We start from the raw sequence: 7776 nt of genomic DNA, 5'->3' as shown, positions 1-7776 counted from the left end.
AATCGGAGCGAAATTATCTGAAATTACTACATGACCATAATGCAGCGTAACATGCGTTGCACGGGGCGGTCCTGCCATTACGTTAGTTACTGTAGTTGCTGTGGAGCTACATAGTTCTCCAGAAGACACACACAAACATACACCATCTACAATGGACGAACTGAGCAGCAATATAGACATTCACCACACGAACGTGCATTGTTGACAAAGTGATTGCACAGCCGCTGCAGGCATGACAACCAGGTTAGCGTTAGCGACATGGCAGCTATCACAGCGCCCTGTCCGTCGTGCTGCAACTGCCTGTGATGGCTACAGCAGTAACAGCAAGCTGTCTGCGATGCCATTGTCTGGAGACTGCTCTTAGCGTGACACGACCAATGAGAGTGAGCGCTGTAGTTGTTGCTAAGATACGGTGGCGTCTCTGCCCCATAGCTTGTAGATCTCTCACACATGATTGGCGTAGGCTGCGTTGCCAGGTCTGACTGTGTGTCTAAGCAATGGTCGGCTTATTTTTGCGCGCCTTTGGGCTCGTTTGCATTGTGCGCACGGCAGCGCTTGTTTAGCGTACGTCAGCGCGACGTGGCAACGGCCGTGGCAACGTGAAAGGTGATTGGCTGGTGAAAAGAAACACCCGACGTTACACCAGACATGGTGCCTGGAGAAAATGGTGACCAAAAAAAAAGTTTGGAAAAAAAGGAAAAAACCCCCGCAGCGGCTGGCTGGTGTTGTGGTGATGAGGTCGTGCGCACGGTAAACGGTACGAAGCTGTCTCCCCTTCCGTTTTGTCCGACATTTGGTGAGTAGAATTAATTATGTTGCGCGGTGGAAACGGTGTAGTGAGCAGTGAGATGTCCCCTACGCGAGGCGTAAATTCATCGCGGCCGCCGTGGCGAGTCAGTAGGCGACATGTGGTCTGGCGGTGCGTTGTTTATTCGAGAACAGAGCTGTGGGGTGTCGCCACCGAGGGTGCGGAAGTTGCTCGGCATTTATATAGTTAGATTGAAGAATTGATGAACTTGAGTTATATGGATATTTAGATGTTTAATATTATGAAGTAAATACTTGGCCTATTATTATTTTGATGATATACCTTAATGTATAATATAATTTAAAGGCCATATTTTTGTTTGATATTTTATCTGGCATGATATTATAATTTGTTTCTTTGTGTCTTTGTTTAGAACCATGGCATCATCGTGAAACCCAATGTCAACCCTATTCATCATTATCCGGCCAAAATAAACTGGATATTTCATTGCAACCTTTGTTTCCTGGTGATTTGTGGCTCCAGTATGAACTTTAAATCCTAACATTAGGAATTTAAACTCCTTCCCGTTCACCACCTCTACTCCATGCATCCTCACCGTTCCACTGAGGTCTTACTGATGACTTACTGAGATTGTTCACATATTGATAGATTTGTATCATATTTACAATTTCCAGAAAGCATTCAAATCAATTGAATCCTCATTGGGTGCATAATATTTCCACAAAATATGAAAAAGTATCCACCAAGCGTGCAAGCTTAACAATTCTTGCAGCATGCCTAGGAGAAAATAAACCAATCTGTTACACTAACATACTTCCTGAGCGTAAGTGTAAGATCTGGAGATGGGCAGATCAATACTCAGTATTGACACTTTGATTAAGCTACTGTCTTCAAAGAATAGGGCTCTTAAGTCTTGTTCAGCTTTTCCAGCTATACTATTAACCGTTCAATAATGCAGGAGAGCTGGGAAATGGCAGGGTATCTCTGCCATTATAAACAGACGGAGTGGGCAATCAGCTCCTTGCGTGGGCGAGTGGAGGAGCCATTCCATCGTGTGAACGAGCCTGTGTCAGGGGGCACTGGTATTGTTTATACATCTCAAATGGTTCAAGAGCCACAGTAGTAGGGAGAACAACTTAACCATTAAAACAAATTGTCTGTTCTTGGTATAATAACCCATGGTGTAAAGCTGTTATCGTTTCAGTCAATGGCTGTTTATTTCTTCCCTTTTTCACCTCTAGCAGCACAATGCCTTGAACTGTTATTTGTCTTGGTTAATCTATTACCTTTCTACACACCATCCATTTAATTGTCATAATCCCAGTTCAAGTGGCATTGGAGAGCGGAAGTATTTTTAGGACTAAATGTGAAGGATGCTACTGCTTTACTACTTTGTGCTGTTGTGGCTTGCCTGCTACTGGCTCTAAGATCGCTGCTCACCCTCCACCACCCCAGCTACCACCTTTTTTTTGATTGATTGATTGAATGCTTTATTCAAGTTAAAGTGTATTAACACAACTATAAACAGTACAGGTAGTACGGTCAAATGATTTGCTAAAATGATCCAGAGGCTTGGTTCCATTGTGGTCCATTGGAATCAATTAATCAGTAATGCATAATACAGTAGAAGTCTTATTAGTTTGTTTTGAGAGATCTGCAGTTTTGTTTTTGGTGACATTGAGATGTTAGTGAACCATGAGGTGCAAGCGTAGTTGAAATTACATTGAATGAGCAAATCCAGCTAGAGTCCTCATTGCACTCTTCTTGATAAAAGAAAAACAAGAAATGACATAAAGTCATAATATCCCCGCTTGCGGCAGGCTTTTTTTGCCCCATCTGCAGCACAAAATGTAAAAGTGGTCTTTAAAGTGAAATCGTTTTCATTGACCTGGTTGCTTATTTCTCTCAAAAATCTGGCAACCGTATCATTATTTGGACCAACAAAGAAGAAAATGCGGAAGCGATCCTCTTTTGCAAGGCCCGTGTAAAGGACATTATGTTGTGAAAATATGAAGTCATTACAGCACCATAACATGGTTAATACATTTTATTTTGGGATGTACAATACATGAAAATTGCGGGATTAATAACGCAACTTGCGTCGATAACTAATGGAGAGCGCACATTACCGCGTTTGGCTGAAAACAGCTAACTATTCGCCAAATTCGGCTAGCGCTCAGAATCCACTGAGAGAGGCGTGTCTAGTCCCATAGCTTGGGAGGACGAGGCCGCCCGTTCAGAGTATGGAAAGTATCCCCATTGGCTTAAGCGACAGCCAATCACGCAACAAATCTGTCGAATACATGTCGGAAATCTGTCAACTAGTAGGTCAGTCTGTAAATAGACCTGCAGCTCTGCAAGCGGGTAAAAAGCACATATAAGATAAAAGATTTTGGCAGGATAAGAGATTGTGCCCAAAAATCTTGTTGTTTGGTTGATTTTCATAATCACCTTTGATGCCAATTTTTTGTTTATCCAAAATACAACCCAAATAGGTTACCTCTTTACTTGTACATGGTCAGCAACTACAGTATGACCAAAATGTCTTCAGACTGGGGTTGACTTTACACCCAAAAATAATGGATTCAGTTTTACCCAGGTGTAATTACACATTTGTTATCAGAGCCAAGTGTGGATAATGTTGAGCTCATAGCTGAGGGCTTTTTCCACATGCAATTTGTTCTTGTCCGAGACTAAGTGCCGAGTCAGCCGAGAACAGGAGCAAATTGCAATTACATGCTGATTTGATGTGTTAACGTAAACTAAGAACAGTAACAGCCCAAAAATGCTTCTTTGAGGGACTCCACATCTCACTGGATTGATAGGGTTCCATTTATGTTAACCATCTGTTCCCTCTGCCCTCCAGGTAGGATTTCATCCAGCTCACAGATGCGCTATCAAACCCAATAGCCTTATCCAGTAGTATGAATGGTTTACAGTGTCAAACGCCTTTTGGAGGTCCGATATAACTATGCCACAATATTTGCCTGAGTCTACTTTACTGCTGTTTTGGATCTACGTTTATGTATGGGGATTCGGAGATTGTATTGGTAGGGGAGATAGTGTGCTCATGGTACCTAAATCATCTACAAACCAAATAAATAAATAAGTGTAGACCTTATTAATCTGTTCATGAACGTACATTTTATCATCAGAATGTATTCTTTGGTAGACATGTTTCTGTACGATGCAATAGTTATTTCTCTCTAAACATACAGTATTGTCGCTGTGTTGCTCCTGGTGGCAGCCCCAGGAGGGTGACACCTTGCGTCTGATTTTTTTAGGTCAGTCATCTTTATCCCTTCTGGACATGGTAAATGCCACAAAGTAGCAAGAAGTTAAGGTGCTAAGTCACTGCATATCTGAGGTTTCCATATAAGGCAAAAATAACATGGCAGGATACAGCTTTGTTGTAATTTGATTAATTTAAAAACATTATATTCATATCTATACTTACTGTATGTACTATCTTACACACACACACACACACACACACACACACACACACACACACACACACACACACACACACACACACACACACACACACACACACACACACACACACACACACACACACACACACGCGCATACGCACACACACACGCACACGCACACATATACATGTAAACAGTCATTGTGTAATCAGCATGTAATAAAAAGGAAATTAGAAAAATAATCATGACACTTCAAGGTCGAACTATTTAATTTCCATGATTTGCACATTGCTAATCTCTGCAGCAGACAGCTTTATAAGCCATATTTCAAGGCTTGATTCATCCTAAAAGTTAACTGTGGGGGGCATTGGGGCTAAATGGCTTCATAATACACATTATAAGTCAGGCTCTGCGTGAGGGTGTGATTGAGCTGCCGACAATATATCAATGAGCCTTTGGGCTGGAATAACTCGACCTGTCCCCTGTTGTCAAATGACATCTTTTTCAATAGCAGTCAGGGAGATTCAGCACAAAAGCAATGAAAATCTCTCCTGGCGTCAGCTGCAGTATCACATCGTTAAACATATAGAGAAGGATCAAACAGAGTGATATGGTTGTAGAATAAACGACCGGCAGACAGACAGACATAGGGGAAGGGAGTGTGGGAAGTAGAAATCTTCAGGAAGCTGTCGTTTTTTCACTTTCTCCTGAGAAAAGCACCGAAAGACACACCCATTAGAGCAGTGCACTGCATTTTCGAGATCGTGTGACCTCAAGTACAAGTACTCCGTAGACAGCCCGTTTAACAAAGCTTGGTTCTGGCATTCACACACTTCAAGGGATGAAACCTACGCATCCTTAGTAGGCTGTGTCCTTTAAAGCATCTAGTCCCTGAATTAGGACACAGTTTATGTTTATATAGTAGCACGTAAGCCCCCTCTGCCCCCAACACATGCATGCATGCACGCACGCACGCACGCACGCACGCACGCACGCCTGCATCTTGTCACAGCTGAATGGGAAATCATTTATTTGTTTACATTATCGGGAAGCGGTTCTCTGAAGAGGATCTCAGGACCTACTTTTTAATGTTTTAACGAGATATATGCTTTATTGCCTGTCATCTCAAGCTCACCAGTAAATTATCTTCGGCCCTCATTCTGTAATCAACACACCCACTCACAGCGATACAATCACTGTTCGACACCTGCCTGCACGCTGCTTCAGCTGCAATATCTCCTCCTCCTCCTCCTCATATGTTAACATTATGCTATACTATTGTTAGTAAAAAACATACCTCAATACCAGTTTCAATTGATTGCATTTCATTAAAGCAAATAAATAATGCAGGATGTTCTAAACTCCACACAAACACACGTAAACATGCACGCACGCACGCACGCACGCACGCACGCACGCACGTACTCTCACTCTCGCACGCGCACGCGCACACGCACTCGCACACGCACACGCACACACACACACACACACACACACACACACACACACACACACACACACACACACACACTTATGTACAGTATGTCATTGTCCTTCTGTAAACACCCTGGTTAAGAATCTCTTGCTCCCTGCCTTGAATGATTGCCAGTTGCCAAATCGCTATCTGAGATGAAAAGTGTTTCCAGTTTTCCGTCCTCCCATTTCATCCCTCACTGACATGCTTGGATGATGAGATGTGCGAAGGCAATTCTTCGGGTGTCTGAGGTTTACATTGTTGAAGGCTGAATGCCCAAATCAACAGAACTGTGGTAATAGAAAGTTGTTATGGTGTGCAATGCTGCTACACACATCCCAATGTACAGCTAAACGTCCAAGAAATTCTGTCTAAACAATGCAATCTGATCTAATCTGATTGTAATCTGATCTCGCAGATAGACACCCTTTAAGCTTGTTTAGTGCAGAGTACAAATGTGCCGCTACTTAGTATCAGTATGCCCTAAAGAATGACCAAATACACATAAAAGATGGGAATCTAGAACAGCATTGATCTCAGCAGCAGCAGCCATCTCCAGTTGACAGTACACAGTGTGTTTCCAACCAAACAGATGTATTCCTGCAGCGTTTGAATTCTCATCTGTGAAAATGTTTTATTTAAATATTATTCTGATATCATCACTATTATATAAACTGTTGCAACAATCCAGTACAGAAGCCTCACACCAAAGGATAGACAATTACAAGTCATCAAATCTTTTGACAGATCAACAACCACACAGGACCGCATTGAGATGAAATTTCATAGAAGAAAACAAACAACATTAGTCGTGGCATCAAAAGAATGGAGTTGAATATAAAACAGAAATGGAATGCTGCATTGGCATTCTTGAAATAATGTCTCCTGGATGGGGAAAGTTACAGCACTGCTGCTCAAAGGTCATTGAGAGTTGTTTTGTCATCCCTACATTGTTTTTGGTCACTCATTCATGTTCACAACCCAACAAACACTGTTGTCCTCAGGATGAGAGATCTGCTGCAATTGAGGATTTGTATTATCATTTATTTGCCCACTCATTTTTGTAGAAGTTAATTCCATGGATGAAAACCAACTTTGGAGTTGGTAGCACTTTGAAATGCGAACAAGACACCATTGTTACAATTACAGATACATCACTGGCCTCTTTCATTTTTATTTTTTTTTAAATAAAAAAAACAACATGTTATCATGCTCATAATTTAATTTACAGGATGTACAGAGCCTTCCTCTTTATACAGGGACGGGACAAACACATGGCATTCATTTGAACTGTGCACTTTTGAAGATTCCTTCAGATTTGGGAACTTGGGGTATCATTACCCAGATCTCAATTAACAAGGTCCTCCAAATACGCCGCCAAAGCTCAAATTTAAATAACCAGCGCATCTCATCCCTGAAGTGTAACAATCTAAATTATTACTAGTCCCAGAAGAATGATGTTGGTGAATACAATACCGTTTGAACTGAAGGGATTAGACAGGGTTGCTGCCTATCGTCCACACATCTTGTACCCAAGCATAGTGATCAAGGTTAGTAATCGAGAGATGTCTCTAGTTTGATTCCCCAAGCATGTCATGCTCTAGCAGCCTTTGAACCTTACTGCTGAAGTCCCATATGCCTCGACGCTTCTGCGGGACGGCAAAAAGGGGGGGAAAAGCGTGGTAATTCTGTTCCTGTTCTTTGGATGGCATAAACGTGGGGCATCAACTGATACCATCAAAGGTCAAGGTTATGTGCAAAGGGTCATTGTTCACAAAAATGTCGGGCTACAATTAATTAACTCTATACTATATATATATCTATAATATAACTCTATACTTAAACTCAATATTTAGTCGACCGAGGTTCCCCAGGGGTCACACAAACACATATCAACACGATGTGTTGTGAGCTTGTAGATCTGCTTCTTTTGCAGATTGTTTGCCCCAGAATATGTACACCAGGGTTCATGTGGTTAATATGGATCATTATGCTACCTCTTTGGTTTCATAAACAATTTGATACAAAAGTTCTGCATTTATGACACAGAGCACACAATTTACCATGAAGCAACTTAATCCAATTTGGATGGTGAA

This window comes from Gymnoscopelus microlampas, assembly GCF_963454915.1.
Source record: "Gymnoscopelus microlampas genome assembly, chromosome: 22".
NCBI classification, from domain to species: Eukaryota; Metazoa; Chordata; class Actinopteri; order Myctophiformes; family Myctophidae; genus Gymnoscopelus; species Gymnoscopelus microlampas.
Note: the sequence above shows the minus strand (reverse complement) of the source record.